General features: G+C 39.0%; 1 protein-coding gene and 1 long non-coding RNA gene across 3 annotated transcripts in view; both read right to left on the bottom strand.

Annotated features, from left to right (window-relative positions):
• Positions 1-22,344, bottom strand: part of LOC100880368 (Tie-like receptor tyrosine kinase) — a 255,904-nt gene that overhangs the window by 118,374 nt on the left and 115,186 nt on the right. The gene's annotated exons all lie outside the window — the stretch shown is intronic.
• Positions 1-22,344, bottom strand: part of LOC143265543 (uncharacterized) — a 126,178-nt gene that overhangs the window by 37,213 nt on the left and 66,621 nt on the right. The window contains exon 3 of the long non-coding RNA XR_013040167.1: positions 19,292-19,361. This is a non-coding gene — a long non-coding RNA (uncharacterized LOC143265543). The remainder of the gene's footprint in view (positions 1-19,291; positions 19,362-22,344) is intronic.

Raw genomic sequence — 22,344 nt, 5'->3', positions numbered from 1 at the left:
TCTTCGCGAGTGCGTTTATCCGCGTTCCTACGAAATTTATCTTGCGTCAAAGAATGTGGCATCGGGAAAGAAAGGCGCATTCGCTGTGCATCGCAGCGAGTGTAAAAGCGATAAATATTGAAATGCTGGAAAAAAAATCACACCTGCTAAAAATTATTTTCATTTCGCGATACGCGTCATGCTTCGCGCCGTATACAGCAAGTAAATTCGAACGAAAGTTAAACGACTGCTCGTTTTTACCCCGTGCCGCGCTAATCGCGCATTAAAAAGCATTTAAACGGCGGAGGCATTGCGCATCGTCGAAAATATTCCGAGACCAGTCACTGAGCTTACGCGTACGCTCGCTAATTGATCCGACGCACGCGAGTTCGATATTTACGATCGTTTCGTGCCCACACGAAACGCCAACTGTTCGAGATGGATCGTTAAACAGCCCGGATTGTTGCACGCCAATTTTTGGAGCGTGAACGAGTGTAATCGAGCCACTGTCTGCACCATGCGAACATTGGCGTAATTGCAATCTTCATTTTCGTTAAGATTAGTCACTTATATTGCAACGTGTTGATTTCAAAGTGATAATTTAAATTGCCTCGAATTATATTGCCACGCGTTATATCGTCACGCGCTGCGATTAGCGTCCATTATATTACCATTTGATATATTGCCAAACGTTATATTGTCACGTGTTATACTACCATTTGATATATTGCCAAACGTTATATTGTCACGTGTTATACTACCATTTGGTATATTGCCAAACGTTATATTGTCACGTGTTATACTACCATTTGATATATTGCCACGCGTTCTATTCCCACACATTATATTTCCGCGCATTAACTTGTTAATGCTGCATCACTGTTTTTTACATAATAACACGTTGAGTTGTCATGTCATATATTGCCACGCGTTATATTGCCATACACTGCATCAATATGAGCTATATAGCTACGTTATATTGCGACGAGTTAAGTTGTCACACGTTAGATTGCCACAAGCTGCATCACTGTTTAGTATACAATCACATGTTATATCGCTACATGTCAAATTGTCATGTGTTACATTGCCATGTCCTGTATTATGACAAGCTAGATGGCCACGTGTAGTATTGGCGTGCAACGGATTATGTTGCATTAGATTTAATCTTTCGAGTAAACTTGCAACGTGTTGAATTACCATGTGTTAGAGTACTATGCGCTTTATCACAATGTGCCGCACAGTCATGCGTGGTATGGCAAAGCGGTAGGTTGCAACAGGTTGTATTGCCACTCATTGTATTCCTATGTGCACTATCACTGTACGTTTGTATCAGAACGTTTTGTATTCCCACGACATTTTTGTCGCAATGTTCTGTATTTCCATGCGTTGTATCACCACGCAGTGTGTTCCCACGTTTTGTATCACAGAACTGTGATTTGCAAAGAGTTTACATTTTCAACATTATCCTAGTTTCAAATGTTTCTATCTTCAACATTTGCCCAGCTACAAATGTTTGATTTGTAAATGTAATTATACTTTCAAACTTTTGAATTTTTTCGGGGACCAACTTTAATACTTAAATGTTACATGTTCGATCGTCACGCATTCTATCGCTAAATTTAAACGTGATGTGAAGACCCTGGATACGCCAATGCGTGGTTGCGAGGTTCATTCGAGGACCAATTAAACACAGCTTCGAGAACGCTCAGCACCTGTGCGCCCGGTTAAACACGCTTCAAGCTCGCGTCATACGCGCGAGAATGGCACGCTCGTTGAAGAATGTCCCGAACGATGAGCGTTCGCTGGTGGTCCCTTTGCTCGAAGTGTGGAAGCGATTGTGAAGAAGAATCTCGTGTCAACGAGCCATCCCAGGGGATATTCATGACCCCGTCAACGTATACGTTGCGTTTCATTACCGACGAAGGATGCCCATGCGATTTCAGAATGAAAGAAACATGGGATGCCAGCGAAAAAAATCTCTTTGTTGCTTGTCGAGTAGAAAATTGCTGGCTTTTGTACATTTTTATTCGACGTCAAGCTTTTTAACTGGGGTGAGAAATATTAGGAAATTCACGGAGAAAATTTATTATACTTAAAATATTAGGTAATATTATATGGAAATAGATTTTAGGATGTTTGGATATTTGATATTTATATTTGATCATCAATACATTTCAACTTGTGTAGAAATGTCTAATTCCAAGATTTGTCTTTTACCACAAATTGCATATGAACAAAATAAATCGTCCATCTTCGCAGTTCGTTTCATTATTCAAATCTTCAGTCCGCCTCCTGTCTGGGTGGTACGAGCACCTACTCTCGCCAGGAGTTTTCTCGACCGTGGGTGGATTATATTATGCAATTTCACGGACAGCACCGACGCGTTGTAAGCACGAGGGATTAGGATTGTAGCAGCGTATCAAAGGAAGCGACCATGCACTGTCGTGTACACCGGTAGCTTGCTGTGTCGTGTAATCGTCGGATGCTGCGAATATGCTGGATGCGGGAACGTCGCTCGAAAGATAAATTTTGATCGCGATAATCATCCATCACCATGCGTTTGCGATTGATGGGCCCGATATTGTCAGAGGTGTTAAAGTGTACGGGTCCTATAGCCTCTTAACATGTGGCGATGTAACGCCTAACGATATTCACGCATGACGATATAATGCGTGACGATATTTACGTACAACGATGTAGACTAGCCGGTGACCTAACGCGATATAATGCGTGACGATATAGAATTTGATATTTACGCGTGGTGGTACACCACGAAGCAATATAACGTCTGGCGATATAAGGCGCGGTAATCTAACGCGTGGTGATATGGATGCGTGGTGATATAATGCGTGGCGATATGACGCGTGACGATACAACGCGTGGAGATACAACGCGTGGCGATATAACGTGTGATAATTTAACGCGCGGCGATATGGATGCGTGGTAATCTAACGCGTGGCGATATGACGCGTGACGATACAACGCGTGGAGATACAACGCGTGGCGATATATCGCGTGATATGTTAACGCGCGGCGATATGGATGCGTGGGGATATAACGCGTGGTAATCTAACGCGTGGTGATATGGATGCGTGGTGATACAACGCGTAGCGATATAACGCGTGACGATACAACGCGTAGAGATACAACGCGTGGCGATATAACGCGTGATAATTTAACGCGTGGTGATATAGATGCGTGAGGATATAACGCGTAGAGATACAACGCGTGGCGATATAACGCGTGATAATTTAACGCGTGGTGATATGGGTGCGTGGGGATATAACGCGTGGTAATCTAACGCGTGGTGATATGGATGCGTGGCGATATGACGCGTGACGATATAACGCGTAGAGATACAACGCGTGGCGATATAACGCGTGGTGATATAGATGCGTGGGGATATAACGTGTGATAATCTAACGCGTGGTGATATGGATGCGTGGCGATACCACGCGTGGCGATATGACGCGTGACGATACAACGCGTAGAGATACAACGCGTGGCGATATAACGCGTGGTGATATAGATGCGTGGGGATATAACGCGTGATAATCTAACGCGTGGTGATATGGATTTGTAGCGATACCACGCGTGGCGATATGACGCGTGACGATACAACGCGTGGCGATATAACGCGTGGTGATATAGATGCGTGGGGATATAACGCGTGATAATCTAACGCGTGGTGATATGGATTTGTGGCGATACCACGCGTGGCGATATGACGCGTGACGATACAACGCGTGGAGATACAATGCGTGGCGATATAACGCGTGATAATTTAACGCGTGGTGATATGGATGCGTGAGGATATAACGCGTGGTAATCTAAAGTATGGTGATATGGTTGAGTGGTGATATAATACGTGGCGATATGACGCGTGGTGATACTAAATCATGGTGACACTACTGTGCAGAATAATAATTACGGGTAGCGATATAATGAGCATTAATATTCACACATAGTGCAATATAACGAAAGTTAAACCTTGAGTATCATGATGTCCGTTAACAGAGCGTCCTAATTCCTTTCCGGCACAAAAAGAAATGTGTTAAATTGCAGAATTCCGATAAATGATCTCGATTATCTAGGAATACCAAGGAACGGGGAAAGTTGCAAGATAAATGAACCAATCGGTAGGAACACCTGTTAACATACTTCAAGCGTGTACGTCCGTAAAAACGGGTTCGATATTTTCAAGCGCGTTTTACTGCAGATTCATTCGTGTCTAGGATGAAATTAATAGAATGCATTTAAGATGAGTTCGCGAGTTAGCTTTCACCGTGGCAGCCGTGTCTCGCGGTTTTATCAGAAAGGAATCATCGGTGAGCGGAACACATTTGTCGGATAAAAACAAACCAGAAGGGGGTTCATCGACGATTTTGCTTTCCTCCGGCGAAACCTTTCTTCCCGCCATTAAGCAGCGTGCATGGGAACCGTTAGGTGAAAGGGAATCGCGAAACGGCGAACAGTAAATCGAAGAAACGAAGAGTTTCTTCGCCACAGGATTGTCTCGCAATTCTCCCGGTAGGTGGGTACACACCTTCGATAGAGAGACCAACGGCGATTATTTATGACGGTCATACTTCTCGTTTCGACATCTCGAAATTACTGGAAACTTTTCTTCTCCGCGCGAAAATTCCCTTCCCTTTTTTTCCCGGATTCTTGCGATCGACTTTCCATTCAATGGAAACCTTTAAATATGTATGTAAATTATTGATCCCGATCTCGATCGCTCGCTACTGGTGTTCGTATCAAGATTGAGTGCCTGATTTCGTGCGATGGAATTAGGTACTTTATCTTTTAAAGACTTTCGTTTGTTTCCTATACGTCATTTATTTTACTCGCTACGACCTATTCACCTTTCACAATAGTAGTAGCTAAATCAATGCTCCATACCTCATTATAGCCGAGAGAACCTAATTAGGCACTTTGTCTTCGAATTTCACTTGATTCGATATTTCTTGTATGCCTATTTTACTCGTTCCAAGTGTCCAATTAAGTACTTTATATTCTTTGATAAAGTATGGGTACTTTGACATTGTATGAAATTCTCACGATTTGGTCTTGCTAGCTTTTTCATACACTTCACCCGTGGTAGCCAAAACGATACGTACCCTACGATAAATATTTTCTGTGATAAAGACTAAGATACTTCGACATTGAATGAAATTCTCCCCATTAGTTCAGTTGTTTCATCAGTGGTACCTCAATAGAAGATACTTTGTACCCAGATGAACTTAATTTCATTCAGCCAATATGCTTCCAAAATTAATATCGGAAATAATTTCGACATAAAATAACATTAGAAATCTCACCACCTGTTCGTATGACAGTAATTTGAACGATACGAATGTAATAGCTTGTACCTATCCTTTTGATGGATCAAAATAAATTTACTAACACTCGAAGGATACTCAAAAAGTCACCAAAGCCACGGTGCAACGCTTTACATCCCAATAAGAACGAGCTTCAAGGCGAGACAGGTGGAAGCGACGGCCCTGCGGTCCCCTGCGTTGCCATAAATTCAAGGCAACGCGACTTTAGCCTATAATACTAAAATTTATCGAATAATGTATACCCATTGACACTCCCGACTGTACGTACACCGGCGCGGTTTGTAAGCTGAGAATCTACGACGCTATGAATTTCTATAAACGCGATTATGGCGATCGTGAACGGAAATAGGTAGACTGCAGCGATACACCCAGCTGGAGGATACGCTGTTATAATTTAATCGGAATAACAGATGAAGTCAGCGAAGAACACATTCAAAGAGAAAGGAATTTACGACCCAACTGAGTAATAGGATCTGTTAAATCACTAGGACCTAAGTAAAGATGATCAATTAGAAGCAACTGAAGTCGTAAATACTTCGGCACCAAAATTTCTTCGTTGTGAACACAGATTTATCGCATCGTTCAGATGTACAATTTTTTTAATGTGTAATAGTCAAATTGACGATGCCCTCGCGAGGTCACGCAATAAACGGAAGTGTGAACACGGTGGTTTTAGCAAGTTTGATTATCGCTTGCGGTATTCCTGGCGAGAGATTCGCAGCTTGGAGAATGCCTGAAGAATTCCGATAGCGAATAACAACAATTTTTTCCGCTAATTTTCTAACGAACGGATGGGGCACCGTTATGACTAAAGAATGTCCTTTATCAAAGAAGCGAACACAAATTACCCGTGTACAGGATTTCTGCAAAACGCTTCTGAAATGCTGTCTAATCGCTTCTCTTATGGACACAAGCATTTCGTGAAATATGTAGGAAATTACAGGGATTTAGGTATTTGGCAGTTTGGATATTTGAGAATTTAAGAATTTGAGGATGCTGATGATTTGGAGATAGTGTGGAAGGATTTGGGAATTTAGGGATTTGGAGATTTGAGGACTTAAGAATTAAGGATTTAAGAATTTCAAGATTTAGGAGTTCAGGGACTAAGGAATTTAGGTATTTAGGGATTTGGAGACTTGAGGACTTGAAAACGGCATGTAGTGAGTTAGAGATACAGGAATGTGGGTATTTAGGAATCTCAAGATTGAAAAATTCAGGGACTAAAGAATTTGGAGATGTAGAATTAAAAAGATTGGAGATTTAGAAATTTACGGATTGGTAGAAAGTTCAGACACTGAACAGCTATTTAGGAATTGAAGGACTTGAACATTTAGAAAAGGGATTCAAAAGTTTGTAAATTTCGAGATTCAAAAATAGGGAAGCAAGCAAGTTACAAACATAAAGGTCCAAACTAAAGCCAAGTATTAACCTTTTGCATTCGAAGGTAATTTGACTATTTGCAAACAGCAACTTTAAAACTTAGTTAAAAAGTTAAATGAATTTTTTTTGAGGTTAGTATTTCTCTACTAATAATTTCCACTATTGTTTGTTTCATCATGTTTGTGCATCACACGTGTCATATTATAGAATCAATTAAAAAATGCTTATTTCAAATTATTGTATTAAATAGAATGGTGACTGAGAATTACCTCTCGAAAGCAAAGGAATCAAAGGTATCGAATAGACTTCCAGCGAACCGTCCAACAAATATTTTGATTTACGAGTTGTTTGTCTCAGCGAAAGTCTCAAGCAGTAAAAAATCAAATTTCAATGAAAATGTCATTTAGCGACAGCTATGTACCGCAAGAGCGAAGTTACCAAGTGTCCGGGAACTGTTAGGCATAAGCGTACGCAGAGATAAGTGCGATGTTACGCGTTAAGATGATTATCAAACACCGTACGAAACGAGGATTCGAATCATCAAATGCGATGGCCGTTTACTACAGATCCACGCCGAGATAGGAATTCTTCGATGAAGTAATCGCTTGTTTTCGCGTACACATCCCGTTCCCTTACGGTTGCTCGATCCTTTTTCTTCTCTTCCTTTCTGTCTGCCCCTGTTCGTCCTTCTAGGTATACTATGATTGATATTTTCACGATGTTATCCGACCGCGCGTCTTGTGTTATTTTCGATGACCTTTCAATGTTATTTCCTTCTGCGCATTCGCTTGTTTCGAGATTTATTATACAGGACGTTCCATACACGTGGCACGAGCTGCATCTTGAAAACTTCTCTAACGACGATATAATGCGTAGCGATGTGGTGTATGACGATAGACACGCGTGGTATAATATGGAGCAATGGGAGGTGCTCTAATGTGATGCGATATAGTACGTGGAATTATAGCGCGAGGCGATATAACACGTGGCGATATAACTCGTGATAATTTGACACAAAGCGGTGTAACACGCAGCGATACTGTGCATGGCAATATAAAGCTTAGTTATATAATGCGTGGTGATACAACGCATGGGAATATGACTCGTGGCGATATAACGCGTGATGATACAACACGTGGCGATACAATGCGTGATGCTACAACGCGTGGCGATACAATGCGTGATGATACAACGCGTGGCGATACAATGCGTGGCGATACAATGCGTGATAATACAACGCGTGGCAAAATAATGCGTGCCGATACAATGCGTTGTGATACAACACGTAGCGATACAACGCGTGGAGATATGACACGTGACGGTATAACGCGTGGTGATATAACGCGTGATGATACAACGCGTGGCGATACAATGCGTGATGATACAACGCGTGGCGATACAATGCGTGATAATACAATGCGTGGCGATACAATGCGTGATAATACAACGCGTGGCAAAATAATGCGTGCCAATACAATGCGTTGCGATACAACACGTAGCGATACAACGCGTGGAGATATGACACGTGACGGTATAACGCGTGGTGATATAACGCGTGATGATACAACGCGTGGCGATACAATGCGTGATGATACAACGCGTGGCGATACAATGCGTGATAATACAATGCGTGGCGATACAATGCGTGATAATACAACGCGTGGCAAAATAATGCGTGCCAATACAATGCGTTGCGATACAACACGTAGCGATACAACGCGTGGAGATATGACACGTGACGGTATAACGCGTGGTGATATAACGCGTGATGATACAACGCGTGGCGATACAATGCGTGATAATACAACGCGTGGCGATACAATGCGTGATGATACAACACGTGGCGATACAGCGCGTGGAGATATGACACGTGGCGATATAATGCGTGGTGATACAAGGCGTAGCGATACAACGCGTGGTGATACAACGCATGCCAATATAACGCATGGTAGTCTTACGCAAAACGATATAACTCATAGTCATATAGCACATGCCAAAATCACTCGTGTCGATGTAGCGTGGCAATATATGTAAAGTTGATACAGTTGGTACACGTTCCGTGAATCATCCAGTATATCTTGAAGAGTTATTCGTAAGCAAAAGATGCGATCTGTTTCGACGAAGGAATTCGTAGAATGCGAGGTGTGACAAAAAAAAGAGACTAGTCGAATAAATCATTGTATCTTCAGAATCAGTCCTCCTTGACATTATCGCCTTCAAAGTAGTCCCCTTCAGCATTCGGCGCTGCCATTGCTGGTAACAATTCTGGAGCGAGGTTTTTGGAAGTCCTTTCAGGAGATTCTCCGTTTCTGCCTGAACCTCTTCAACTGAGATGAAATGGGTTCCTTTTAAGCAAAATTTAACTCTAGGAAATAAACAAAAGTTGCATGGAGCCAAATCAGGTGAATAAGGAGGATGCCCCATCACAGTAATATTTTTGCTGGTCAGCCACTGCTTGACAGACAGTGCCGTGTGAACGGATGCATTATCCTGGTGCAACAGCCATCCATCGCTCCACAACTGTGGCCTTTTTTTCCTCATTTTTTCACGAAGTCTTTTTAGTACTTCAATGTAATAGTGTTGGTTAACAGTCTGACCACTGGGAAACCACTCAATCATTGCAATTCCATTAATGTCGAATTTTGATTTTAGCATGCGTGCTTTTTTGAGTTTTGAGGATCGTGGAGACTTTCACTGCATCGACTGGCGCTTACTTTCTGGCTCATAGTTAAAAATCCATGTCTCATCACATGTTACAACAGATTTCAAGAAATTTTACAAGAAACTTGATGTTTATTCGCTGTTCGTGTTTACTCAATAATGCAGTACTCCCAAATGACATGACGGATCAAATCGAAATTGGCAGCATGGATAGAGGATGTGTGCGAGATGATGCCACCAAAACAATTTCTACCAACTCCATTGTTTTTTCAAACTACACACCTAGTCTCGTATTTTTTTGTGTCCCGCCTCGTATATCCTGAATTATGCACGAACGTTGTAAATTCGATAGCCTGGTTTATTTCTATCGAATCGAAAAATTGTTTGTTTTATCCAAGTTGTTGAACAAATGCAAATTCGATAGATTTTCAGAAGATTAATCACGACGTTTATTCGAGGCGTGATCGCGTTTCGCAAGGGTTAGCTAACGCGTTTAATAGAAATTCTTAGTAACCGAAGTTAACGGAAAGAGCATTTCCTAAGAAATCAGGCTAGAAAATCAGGAACAGAGAACTTTAACGAAAGATCTGTCACTTTTTGCCGGTATTCACGAGGGTGTTAAATGCTTGGGAAAGTTCCTGGTCTCGTTCGACTTGTGTACTTACATGTTGCGCGACCCGTACAATCATGAGAAGCAAAAGATAAATCTGTATAATTTCAATCCCTATTTGCACGATAACTTCGTGATTCTCGTAAATTACTACCTTACGCTGGATACCTTTTATCAACGATCTATTCTGGAATCATTGCGAATCCGTATTCATACGTAATTTCCTTAAACTCTGCTCAAAACGTTTGAAAACGAAAACATTTGTAACGGTACAATAACATAGGGAGATTTGAGAATTTTATGAGGAAATTTAGAAAGTGGGAAATTGCGAGAATTTAGAGATTTAGACATTGAGTATTTGAAAATTTGGAAAGTTGGAAATTTGAGGATTTAGAAATCTGGAGTCTGAGGATTTTAGAGGGATTTGACAATTGGGAAGTTTAGGGATTTACGAATTTGGAAATTCAGGATTTTGGGGATTTAGGGATTCAAAGATTGAGAAATTTGGGACTTAGGAATTTGGGGATTTAGGGATTCAAAGATTGAGAAATTTGGGGCTTAGGAATTTGGGGATTTAGGGATTTGAAGATTTAGGAATTTGGGACTTAGGAATTTGGGGATTTAGGGATTCAAAGATTGAGAAATTTGGGACTTAGGAATTTGGGGATTTAGGGATTCAAAGATTGAGAAATTTGAGACTTACGAATTTGGGGATTTAGGGATTTGAAGATTTAGGAATTTGGTATTTTTGAACTTGGAATTTAGGAATTTTAGAATATGAGGATTTGTGGATTTGTAAATTTTGAAATTTGGGTATTCAGCAATTTGGATATTTACAAACCCACAAATTTAGAAATTAAAAAATTCGAAAATCTCAGAAGTTAAAAATTGATGAACTGGAAAATCGATAAAGATAAAAATCCACAAATTAGTCAATTCTAAAATGTGACAATACAAATTTCAAAAAATTTTTGAATTTTCAAATTGATCACAAGAGAAGAATACTAGCTAATTCCAACACATTTAATCTCCCAGAACAAAGCGCAGATATTTGTCTTCCACGCATCCCCAATCAAAAGAAACCTGCAGTACACGTGAGCTCGCACTCCATGTTTCACTCTCGCAATTTGCAAGCGCGCCGCCATCGAATTCCTACTCCCGCAAAGAATTTCACAAAGCAAACAGCCATATCTCGGCTCGGCCACATATTTCACGATACATGCACCTTTCCACTGTTCCATCGGATCTAACAGTTCTGCGTGGTTAAAAATTGTTCCACGACCTAACGACCGGGGTAAATTATCGAGGAAACCGTAAATGGATAAACATTGCCCTGGACATCCGATCCGTTCGCGCGAATAAGCTGGTGATTTTTCGCCGTGGTAAGATTTATGATTATACAAAAGACAGGCGTTATAGGTGCTACGGCAATGCATTCACGGTAACACCGGCTACGTATTCGAGGAGAGATCACGGAGTCAAGCGAAGCTCGCCTCTAAAATATACACACGACCATGACACCGGCTATGCCGATAATTTAACCCAGCCACTTCTTTCTCTCGTTTCTTTTCCTTTTTTTCCTTTTCCTTCGTTAGGTCAGCCGAGGCGTGCAAAGGGGTCTATGCGACCTACACCGGTTCCAGAAGATACAACCGCGTTAATAAAGCAGGTGTACGGCCGGTGGGTTTACACGAAACGCGTCAGTCGGCGGTAATGCTTCCTATGAACGATTGCAGCTGGTGTACGCGCGAAGCGTTAATTCGCGGTAATTCATTTTGCAAACGAGAATTCCGTTGCCACGGAAACGAGTTTCGCTGGCGAATTTTTCATTCAACTATGGAATCGTGGAAAGTTCGTGACCAGTTGTTGGATTTGGCTTGTGGAGGGAGTTGGATTGGAGTTGTACTGTTACTGGGATTTTGGGGAATACTAATTAATACTTGGTATACTAATTAATAAATTTGGGAATTTGGGAATTTGAAAATTTTGAAGTTTGGGAATTTGAAAATTTGAGAAGTTGGAAATTTGGAAATTTGAGAATTTGAGAATATGGAAATTTTGAAGTTTGGGAATTTGAAAATTTGGAAATTTAAGAAGTTGGAAATTTGAGAATTTGAGAATTTGAAAATTTGGGAATTTGGGAATATGGAAATTTTGAAGTTTGGAAGCTTGAGAATTTGGATATTTGAGAAGTTGGAAATTTGGAAATTTGGGAATTTGGGAATTTGGGAATTTGAAAATTTTGAAGTTTGGAAATTTGAAAATTTTGAAGTTTGGGAATTTGAAAATTTGAGAAGTTGGAAATTTGGAAATTTGAGAATTTGAGAATTTGAGAATATGGAAATTTTGAAGTTTGGGAATTTGAAAATTTGGAAATTTAAGAAGTTGGAAATTTGAGAATTTGAGAATTTGAAAATTTGGGAATTTGGGAATATGGAAATTTTGAAGTTTGGAAGCTTCAGAATTTGGATATTTGAGAAGTTGGAAATTTGGAAATTTGGGAATTTGGGAATTTGAAAATTTTGAAGTTTGGGAATTTGAAAATTTGAGAAGTTGGAAATTTGGAAATTTGAGAAGTTGGAAATTTGAGAATTTGAAAATTTGGAAATTTGAGAATTTGGTAATATGGAAATTTTGAAGTTTGGGAATTTGAAAATTTGAGAAGTTGGAAATTTGCAAATTTGAGAATTTGAAAATTTGCAAATTTGAGTTGGAAATTTGAGAATTTAAATATTTGGAAATTTGGGAATTTGGGAATATGGAAATTTTGAAGTTTGGGAATTTGAAAATTTGGAAATTTGAGTTGGAAATTTGAGAATTTAAATATTTGGAAATTTGGGAATTTGGGAATATGGAAATTTTGAAGTTTGGGAATTTGAAAATTTGGAAATTTGAGAAGTTGGAAATTAGAGAATTTGAAAATTCAGAAATTTGAGAAGTTGAAAATTTGAAAATTTAGAAATTTGGAAAATTATGATTTGAAAATATAGAGAAAGTGTTCTGTTTAAATTACCCCTTTCATCAGCACCACAGGGCCATAAAGCGAGAGTCCACTCTATAACACTAACCTTCCAGAAATATAATATATTGAAAGAACGAAGAAATACAATTATTGAAAGAATTAAAACATGACTCATCAAAGCTTAAATAGTAGTAGTCGAATGTTCACTGCATTCGTAACGGTACACAAGAAAACGGTACAACGTCTTACGATAACTCGGAGTTCTCTAAAAAAATACAGACGATACTAGAAACAGAAATATGCTGTACCTGTTTGGAATTTCATATTTTTATGTAAATAGCTGCTGCTCGTTACTTCGTCTACTTGATTACACTTGGCAAGCAATGGAGAGGCAATGAGGTTTCAAAGAGAAGGACTCGACACAAACTACGCGTTCAAATTGACCTAAATCGCTTAAAAATCGATCATAGAAGGTACCTAATTATGTGAAGTAATTTGTGAATTACACACACGTGGAACGAAAATTGGTATTGTGCACGATCTAAATGTAATTTTCCTCGAATCAATCATTCCGGGAAGATTAATTAACCGATGCACTTTGCAGAGGTCTGTAATAAAAGGAGAAATTCAATTAATCGAGGTGTCGTTAAATGTTATTAAATTAGGCTACGTGGTGAATGTAACATAATAAAGTGAAAGAAATGAAGTTTTAATATGAATGTTTCTTTGATTATTTCAAATGAGATCTACTTTTGATTATTTCAAACGAGATCTCTCTTTGATTATTTCAAATTACATCTCTCTTTAATTATTTCAAATTACATCTCTCTTTAATTATTTTAAATGAGATCAGTCGTTAATTGTTTCAAGTGAACTCGTCTTTCTACCTTACACGTTAAATAAGATTCACGATTGAATAATGCTCTTTAAAACCTAGTAGCTGTTAAGTAATGCACAATTACGATCTTAGATAACTACAGAAGCAAATTCGAAGAATCCTTATGTCACATATTTGAGTATTTGCGAACTCTCGCGGAATTTTGTGAAAGTTGAAAATTTGAGGATTTAGAAATCTGGTGTCTGAGGATTTTAAGGGATTTGACAATTGGGAAGTTTAGGGATTTACGAATTTAGAAATGCAGGAATTTAGGGATTTAGGAATTTGAAGATTGAGAAATTTGGAATTTAGGAATTTGGGAAATTAGAAATTTGGCAATCTAGGAATTTGGGGATTTAGGAATGTGAAGATTGAGGAATTTGAGGAATTCGAAATTTGGCGATCTAGGGATTTGGGGGTTTAGGAATTTGAAGATTGAGGAGTTTTGGATTTAGGAATTTGGGGAATTAGAAATTTCGCGATCTAGGAATTTGGGGATTTAGGAATGTGAAGAATAAGGAATTTGGGGGATTAGGAATTTGAAGATTGAGGAATTTGGGATTTAGGAATTTGGGGAATTAGAAATTTGGCAATCTAGGAATTTAGGGATTTAGAAATGTGAAGATTGAAAAATTTAGGAGATTAGAAATTTGGCGATCTGGGAATTTGGGGATTTAGGAATTTGGGGACTCAGGAATTTGAAGATTAAGGAATTTGGGATTTAGGAATTTAGGGAATTAGATATTTGAGGATATACGAATTTGGAATTTAGGAATTAACCGTTTTCAAGTGTTCTGATAAACGACACATATTTCCACAGACTCCCCGCAATTTCCCCCCCAAAAAAAGGGTTATTGATTTTCACGAGGTCGATCGATTCGGTCATTGTATTGAAGTTTCATGATTCACCGGCGCGATTGTGATCGTTGAACCTAATCGACGTATTTACGTCACAAAAGTTGCATAACGGCTGGATAACAGAAGGAAACGGTACAGCGTTGAGTTTACCGCAATTTCAATTATTCCCGTGATTTATGATCCGATTTGTATCGCGGTGTCGATCGAAAACGACCAGACACGACCAAATATCGATGGCTATTGATTCTTCGGCTACGAAACGAGCCTCGTTATTCCCACGATCGGACTCGCAGGATATAACGGGAACATCCTTGCGATGATTATGATGATAATGTTAAAACATCGTCTACTCCCGTCAAATTAATGACTACCTGCTAGTATGGTGTATCCGTTTGCCGATTAACGTTGAAGGTTATCGAACTTCAAAGTCATCGGTCAGATAGTTATCGTTTGTTGAGATTCATAGTTTAATTATGATCCGTTGTTCGTTCCGTGACTAAGTCGATTTCGACGGTTGTTAATTGGCAGGTCGTAAAAAACATGACATGAAATACAGAGAGTAGGTTCACTCTGTTCGGATAAGTAAAAATTTGCTTCCGATGGTAATTATTGGACATGAAATTTCAAATGCAATGTTCATGAATAGACATTTCATAAATTAAAATTCAACTGACTCATTGATAGACTGATAAACCGATAGATTGGCAGATTGGTGGATTAGTGCATTGGTGGATTGATGGATTGGTGGATTGGTGGATTGGTGAATTGGTGGATTGGTGGATTGGTGGATTGGTGGATTGGTGGATTGGTGGATTGGTGGATTGGTGGATTGGTGGATTGGTGGATTGGTGGATTGGTGGATTGGTGGATTGGTGGATTGGTGGATTGGTGGATTGGTGGATTGGTGGATTGGTGGATTGGTGGATTGGTGGATTGGTGGATTGGTGGATTGGTGGATTGGTGGATTGGTGGATTGGTGGATTGGTGGATTGGTGGATTGGTGGATTGGTGGATTGGTGGATTGGTGGATTGGTGGATTGGTGGATTGGTGGATTGGTGGATTGGTGGATTGGTGGATTGGTGGATTGGTGGATTGGTGGATTGGTGGATTGGTGGATTGGTGGATTGGTGGATTGGTGGATTGGTGGATTGGTGGATTGGTGGATTGGTGGATTGGTGGATTGGTGGATTGGTGGATTGGTGGATTGGTGGATTGGTGGATTGGTGGATTGGTGGATTGGTGGATTGATGGATTGGTAGATTAATAGAATGATATATTGGTAAATTGATAAATTGGTAAATTGGTAAATTGGTAAATTGGTAAATTGGTAAATTGGTAAATTTATAAATTGGTAAATTAGTAAATTGATAAATTGGTAAATTGGTAAATTGGTAAATTGGTAAATTGGTAAATTGGTAAATTGGTAAATTGGTAAATTGGTAAATTGGTAAATTGGTAAATTGGTAAATTGATAAATTAGTAAATTGATAAATTGATAAGTTGGTAAGTGGATAAGTTGATAAGTTGATAAGTCGATAAATTGATAAGTCGATAAGTTGATAAGTTGATAAGTTGATAAGTTGATAAATTGATGGGTTGATAAGTTGATAAGTTGATAAATTGATAAATTGATAAATTGATAAATTGAAAGACTGATTGGCTGACAGACCGATAGATTGATAGATTGACAGATTCATGACCTGATAAATAGATAGACTGATATATCGATTGACGAGAGATTGATTGACAGATTGATACAGTCATTGACAGATTGATTGGCAGATTGAAACAGTGACTAATATATCGGTGGATCGCTGCAGTTGTATATATCTGACATGAATGTGCCTGCGTATTGATACAGTAACATTTCCATAAATACTAAAATTACATCTCACATAAGGAATCAAAGACCAAAAGTATTAAAGACATGCATTTTGCAGCTGAGTTAATGCAAGATTGTTAATAGGCACTGAGACTAACAACATAGACACGTTTCTCCGTGCATAATAGACGTTAAAATATCATAAGAGATAAATGAAGTGGAATACGAGAAAAATGAAAATCGTGACGACAGTGAATGGAAAATTGAATTTGATGAGGATACGGGACCACTCGTTAGGTTTCGCAAAGACAGGATCGTGATGCACAGAGAAGAAGAATCGATTTCGCCTCGTTACAGCGAGATCGGCTTTAGTCATCGCTAACGAGCGATTAGCCGACATTGGCGCTACCGAGAGAACAAACCGATCGTAACGAGGTCACGAATAAGTACAGAAGACCGAGTCTTCTCCGACGTTCGTTATCGCTTATTCGTTCGCTAATTATGTAAGGCGGTCGACAGAGAACAGCACTTTGCTCGTCGTACGACGAGAAAAGTGCCATTTCGCGACGTGATAAGGAAAACTCCGATTTTCTTGGAAGGATGTAACGGTTTATCATTGACAAAGCACTTTGCAGTGGGCATTAACTTTTCATGTAACTTTCTCCTCTCTTCCGAAGAATGCATTCTTTAATAATGATGCAATTGTTTATTTTGTCATTTGAAACAGAGAAAAGCAATTGTTTATTTTAATTCACTGAAAGTGGCAAATTAAGCAATTTGTTAGTCAAAGACTTAAAATGTCTTTAGGAATATTTCGTGTAGTTATGTTGATTTTTAATACATATTACTTAGGTTCTACAATAATCAAAACTGCTGAAACTTCTCCAAACTTGAAAATTTTCATTTCTTGTATAACTTTGAGACCATTAATAGAAGCAGTAACCTAATTAACTCCTGACAAAATTTATACCATCGATCCAAAACTTGCTCCAACCCACACCAAATAAAAAAAGAAGTTAAAAATTATACGCGTCAATAATTGTATCTATTAAAGTATCAATAATGTTCGCAGCACCTGAACCATTGTCCGCACGCAGAAATTAAATCACTGTCCAGAAGAAAAATGAAAAATTCGATCGACAGCCTGAATCGAAGCGTTAATTCCATTACGCTGCCCGGCGATCGTTTTCCACGATTGAAGACCATTATAGCCGGTGAAACTCATGGGAAACGGACCCGTGCATTCGTGATGCATGTTCACGCGAACGCACGAACGATTTCCAAAGATACTTACCGGTTATTTATGCGCGTATCGTGGCCACAAAACGGGGATAGAACTGGCTCGCTGCTATCGCAAGTTCCACGAGGCTAGTCGAGTTATGCAAGGCAATTAATTTACCCGAGGCATAGTTTGTTTTGAGAACTGTCGGAAATAACTGTTAACGCCTGCACCGATAACGTATTCATCTGTCATTCATATGTGAAACAAAGAATATTCCATCATTTGGAACTTCGACCGATCGTTCTTGCACGTCTATCACTAGAACGAATAAGCTTTTTCCTATCGCTATAAATTCTGAAATGAAAGTACGGGTACAATTGCGAAATTCAACATTTCGTTTCCTTCTTTGTACTTGAGGTGTCTTATGATTAGTAGTTTACGTTGTTGTAACATAATGTTTCCTTTCGTTTTTATAAATTTTTGTACTGTGCGTAATGCAACGATTTAATGTACAGGGTGTCTCACAATTAGTGTAGGTCCCTCAAATGGGGGGTAGCTGACGTGATTCTGAATAAGATTTCCCTTTGCAAAAATTAGGTTTGAAGCTTTGTTTTTGAATTATTAAGGAAAAACACGGACCAATCAGAGCGCGAGGATTACGCGCGCTCAGCCGATAGGCTCGAAGCTACCGCTCTCGCGTCTGCCCACGTGTAATCCTCGCGCTCTGATTGGTGCAAGACTCTCACTGGTACTGATTGGTACCTCTACATTAACTGTGAGACACCCTCTATATTAACCATTGCCGTCTGCGCACGCGTAATCCTCGCGCTCTGATTGGTACACGACTCTCATTAGTACTGATTGGTGCCTACACTATCTGTGAGACACCCTGTATATTAACCATTGCCGTCTGCTCATGTGTAATCCTCGCGCTCCAATTGGTCCGTGTTTTTCCTTAATAATTCAAAAACGAAGCTTCAAACCCCATTTTTGCAAAAGGAAATCTTGTTCAGAATCACGTCAGCCCCCATTTCAGGGACCTCCACTAGTTGTGAGACACCCTGTATACGTCATTTAAACTTGATATCAATTTCTGTATTTTCAGTGGAACAGTACTTAATACACACTGCTTCATGAATTACAGGTGACTCCAATGTTTATTAAGACAACGTTATAAGATGAAAAACTAGGCACTTGTTAGTTAAATTTTGAGACAGAATAAACTCATCCAAAAATATTAAAAATATATATGAACCATAACCTTCTACCCCTAGTACATTTAATATCATTAAAATCTGTTTAATAATTTATACTATAAATTATAAATAATCTTATTAAACAATTTCTGAAATCTTCCAATATTCATTACCACAAAGATTTATAAGATTTCAGGAATGTACTAATTAGAATTCTGTGGCTAGTTTCAGACATTCACCACACACCTTAAATTTGCCGCGGTGCAAATTGTGTTAAAGAACAGGTACTAGTTATAAATTGTATTTGCTCGAGAACGAGCTCCAATTGAGACAGAATGATCCATCAACGCTAACAGAGGATAACTTGAATCGCAAACTTACATGATCCTATGATTTATCGTTTGGGTATCCTAACTGTGCGCACTGATGGAAGCAAAATGTTATATAATACCTGTAACAGAAAGAAAAACACAGGAGAATTAGCAATGAACTCAACTTGTTATTACTATTCAATTAACTCTATAATTAATACTTAAGTCGCTTTCGTTCATGGTTTCTATAAGAAATGTTGATAGTAATTGATGATTGTTAAACGACGATTTTTTAAGAGACTGATTCAAATAGAGTATAGTTTATAATAATATGATTTAATACTGAATAATGATTATTTAATACTGAATTATAATTATTATAATGCAGCTGAGTGCATCAATATGTTTGTTAATTGCTGTCTACGGTGGAGTCTCGATATATGGCCGCTTGAGCTGTAGGCATAATAGAGTTATGAGGAGGGATGCATGAATGGAATTCTGAGTACACAGTATTCAACTATCAAATTTTAGTTGGAATCTTTTGAAAATTTGTTTTGATATTTGTAGATTTCTATAGTTGCACGTTTTTGAATTTTTAGATTCCCAACTTTGAAAATATACAAGTTGTGAATTTATGAATTTGTAGATCAGTAAATTTGAACTTTCTAAACTTCAAATTCCTAAACAAGGAAATTTGAAACATTGAAAATGAACATTTGAAACATTGAATCATAAATTTATGAATTCGTAACTATACAACTCTGAAAATTTTCCAACACAGATTACAAAATTTTCGGCAAGTTGAGTATGACTAAACCCCAAGATAGCGCAAAAACTCGAATATTTGCAACCGTAATATTTCATCGCCAATTCATTCATCTGCGAAATAAATCGTTCACGGATCTCGAAACGAACAGCTTTATCGCTTAGAATATCGTAACTCGCAGCGACAAGAATGAGATCCTCGCGAGTTTCAGCTGGCCGTAATATCAGAAACGATAGAAAACCGTCTTCAGGAAGTGTGGATAGACGAACGCGCCATTACGCTCGCAAATGTCGCGGCTGGAATTCTCTGTGCAAGAAACGAAGCGATTTTCTCAGGGAAACGTCGAAGCTGCTCGGCTCACGAGCAGAAGCTCGCTGCATAAATTACGCTCGTGTTCATAATAATGCGCGCTATGTTTCTCGACTGGTTCCGATGTAACGTAAGCCACGCCAATAGCACCACATTTATGTTACGATATTGTGTAGCAGGATAATATTATCGCGTACATAGCTTCCGACACTTGCTCTATCGTGTTCGGGGGCCGCGTGTGGTGTCACTTCATCTACGATTCCCTTAATGCAACAAGTAGCTCTTGTCGTAGAAATACGTGCTATTTCAATAACTGTTGCGATATTACTGTTTTCTTCGTTTGACTTATGCAGAATTTCCTTGACGTGATGTTAACTGTTATGTCATTGTACAATTTCAATTTTTAATATTACTATTACGATATTACTGTTTTCTTCATTCGACATATGCAGAATATCCTTGATGTTGTGATGTGTACTGTTACGTGATTGTACAGTTTCAATTTAATATTACTATTATATTACCGTTTTCTTCATTCGATATGTGCAGAATTTCCTTGATGTTCACCGTTGTGATGTTAACTGTTACGTGATTGAACAGTTTCAATTTAATAACTATGTCAACCCACGAGTTAGCACGTAGTCGTCATAGAGTAAAAGACACTATCCCCGCCGTGAACACTTCCAGTATTTTGACAAACAAGAATAATGACAATAACAGCTGTTATAACAATACACGTGACAGGCGTCCATATTTCTATTCTGGCCAATCGTAGTCGTAGCTCCTCAAAACACTTGGGTCAGCCTCTGTATGCACCAACTCTGGGATTGACTTTGATATGTTGTTTCAAATGCAGGTTTAATTTTTATTATTTTGATGGAATAATAAAATTAATGCAGGTTTTATTGTACATAGTCAGCACCACAGGGTTGCTGCAATATGTTCTTGCGATGGTACAGTTGTGACTGTAACCGTGGTTCTATTTTGTACTTTCTTCTCGTGGAAATGAGTATGGTTCACATTCGAAGAGTTGATAGTGGTTGATCACATAAATTACATGATGAAGTCGGTTCTTTCAAGCCGACTTCATAGATGCATGAGTCTGCAGTGGCCTGTTCAGAGCCTTAATATGGTGATTCTGTCTTTGCTGACCTACATACGACCTACATCCTATACCACATTACTGTTTCACTAAACTGAAATCTACCGTCATATAATCAAATAGCGCCCAGTACCACAGTACAATCGCGTCTCATATCAACATTCCATGTAAAAGTGCGCCATAAAGAGTTGATCCAGCTACTGCAGTAGCAAAGCACGTACACATTAGTCGTTATCAACGCAATATCCAATTTCTGGTTGTTACACAATGGAAAAAGGATCAATTTGCATGCAGCGATTCGCTCGCAACGATTCAGAATAGTTACAAGAGTTACGATCCGATTGCCACATATTATCCACATTCCACGTTCTCGATCGAAGTGAATCCTTGCGCTTCCTGGTGAAACGCAATACTGGATTTCAATCCAGCGAGAACGCGTGTGCACCGATGGGCACCGCTGAAATCGAGATAGCATGCATCCTTATCTGAGAACATCTATCAGAGACCTCCGACCTCGGCGATTCGTCTCTCTTGTCGAACGTGCCTACGTACCTTTAGCTTAAACGATTCGTTCCATCCCCTTGTACCGTTGCGTTGGCTCGCCTGTTCGCGCCTAAGGCGTTCCCACCTTTTCCTTTTGTTCTATACCATTTATTGATCCATAGCTGCGTTTGGAAAAATCTTTTATGCGTGCGTCGAGTAGGCTTCGGGGCTTTCATCGCAAAGTTCTGTGAAGGCACTCTTGGATCGAAAGTATGGATTTTCTTTTGGTTCTTGGATGATAGGGTAATTCTTTCGCAAGAAGTTTGAAACTTTTTAGCTTTTTGCACTTGACGGTTTTGCTTCGATCTTTTTCATATTAATTGTTATTATCTGTTTCATGATGTTTATATATCTTATGTATAGCAGTTTGGATTTAGATAAAAATACCTATTTCATATTGTTG

This window comes from Megachile rotundata, chromosome 1 (genome assembly GCF_050947335.1).
Source record: "Megachile rotundata isolate GNS110a chromosome 1, iyMegRotu1, whole genome shotgun sequence".
Classification (NCBI taxonomy): Eukaryota; Metazoa; Arthropoda; class Insecta; order Hymenoptera; family Megachilidae; genus Megachile; species Megachile rotundata.
The sequence above is the reverse complement of the archived record's forward strand: the minus strand, read 5'-3'. Positions and strand labels throughout refer to the sequence as shown.